Consider the following 2,350-nt stretch of genomic DNA (forward strand, 5'->3'; position numbering starts at 1 on the left):
TATTTAAATAATGAGAGTATAAAATGTGACAGAACATTTAAATTAAAATTAAGCCTACACTGTAAAGTTAAAAAATAAAAATGATTGAAGTACAATTTACAAGAAAATACTATTTCAGTCCTTCTACTTCAAAATGTAACATTCAATTCAATGTGTTACTTTACATTAGTAATTATTTATAAAATATATTAACAATATCTGAGTGAAAATTTCTTTGAACTATATATTTTCAGTGCAATGGCTAAATTAACACATTTAATAAGGAATATTGATGAACTAGCGGCAACTGTGGACAGTTATAATCAAATCGCTACTTGTCTTTAACCATTTATTAGGGAAAATATGAATGTATTTATTCTGGTCGGCATTTGTGCACTACAGCAAAAAAAATAAAAAATAAGAACAAAAAAATGTATCCTATTATGAGACAAGGATGTTTATATTTTGCTATAACACTGTGATAAAAAAAGAGATGAAACTACATTAATTCATTGCTGATTATTACTTTATTTTGAAGGTTGCATCATGTTTAAATCTTGCATATTATTGGATGGTTGCAATAGAACGATGTGAATCCAGTATAACTAGAGGAAGAACTCGTTTGGGTGCATGGTGAGTGAATTACCGTCATATCTCCCAGTGCTTCGATGAGCACTCCGAGCAGGCTATGGCCCATCAGCACGCTCCTGCCGGCTACCAGAATGTTTTGCCATTTGTAGCCGCACTACACCTCTGCCCGCTCTGATCCGTGACCCTCTCTGGCACATTCGGGAGGGATCATCCAAACGTCATGCAGTACATCATCTGCCCCATCCTGTGTTAAAGCACCCCCTACCTCACCCCGCTCCTCAGCTCCCAGTGTTTCTGTGAAATATGTGCAACTTCCTATTTAAATTAGGAGCCCCTGAACCATGAAGAACACCACAGGTATCGGTGGAGGAGGCATCCGGCTATGATAGCGGCCTGTGCCAAGCAGCTCGCACACTACAGACACACAAGTATTGGGCTGTGACATATTAAACGCAGGGAAAATAAATTATCTCCTATCTGATGACTTATGTGCTGTGTCTTCAGACTCTGCACTGCTCACTGGGGAAATCTCCCTTTTTTGGAAGTGGTTGAACTGTGATTTTTTATTTATTTATTTTATCAGCAGTTAATTTGGCACAGTTACACGAACAAGGTTCCAAATAGGGCCAAAAAAAATTCCTTTTTTTTTCTTTATTGAATGATTTGTCAGCGAAAGGAGGTGCTTGACCTTCAGAAAACCAGGAGTATTATATAGCCTAAATATTATATAAGCTGTTTTGTTTTCCATTCATTTTATATGAGGTTTGTGATTTTTGCAACCCTGTTATAAAAATATGGGATTAACAACAGTTTAAACCATGATTTGTGTGATTTGGTCATCACAAATAATACAACTATTTAGACACTATTTATAAAGATTAAAGGGAACCTTTTATGCAAAATCCACTTTTACATGGTGTTTGGACATAAATGTGTGTTGGCAGTGTGTGAACACAACCACCCTACAATGATAAAAATCCACCCACTCCTTATTTTTTAATCCCCATTAAACCAAATCAGTCTAATTAGACATGCGTTTTGATTCTCCGAGCATTGTGATGTCACAATGTTTAGGCCCCGCCCACGGTCTCCAACTGACACCGCCGTATTAGCAAAGACCCCACCCTGAGTGAGCCACACACAATCTGCCTTGTTTATCTTCACGCTAGAGCATTTAAAAGCAGCATTCAATTAGAAATGTCTTCTTATTAAAGCTATAGAAGTTATTCGGTCAAGAGCAGTGAGTGATTTTCTGTTTTTATTTTATTGTTTGGGTGATAACAGCGTAGACAGCAGTAGGTACTGTATATTACACTGCTGTCACTTCATACACAGATCTAATATAAACATGCGATTTCTTTCTCAGCTGTTTACCTTCACAGACATAACTGACTGTTTTTGTAATGCTTTTAACATAACCTTGTGTATTTTAAGTAGTTTAAGCACAATAAGACATGAAAGACAAGTTTGGTTTAGTACTCACATGCCGTGTGACAGCCGCTTTCTGTGCACTCAGAAAACACTATATCAGATGTTTAAACTGATATGGCTTTAAAACGCATGATTTCAGCATGATATAAACGATAATCAAAACCAAACAGATGTTTTTTGGTAGAGTATTTGAGGTACGAGCTGTAAAGTCACAGCCCTATTCTGGAAAAGGGGGTGGGGAGCAGCAGTTCATTTGCATTTAAAGATACATGCAAGAAAACAGTGTGCTTCTGCTTCCACTCAAAATAGGCATTTTCAAAATGATATAATAAATTATCTGTGGGGTATT

The sequence above is a fragment of the Sinocyclocheilus anshuiensis genome, unplaced genomic scaffold (assembly GCF_001515605.1).
Source record: "Sinocyclocheilus anshuiensis isolate Anshui unplaced genomic scaffold, SAMN03320099.WGS_v1.1 scaffold55, whole genome shotgun sequence".
NCBI lineage: Eukaryota > Metazoa > Chordata > Actinopteri > Cypriniformes > Cyprinidae > Sinocyclocheilus > Sinocyclocheilus anshuiensis.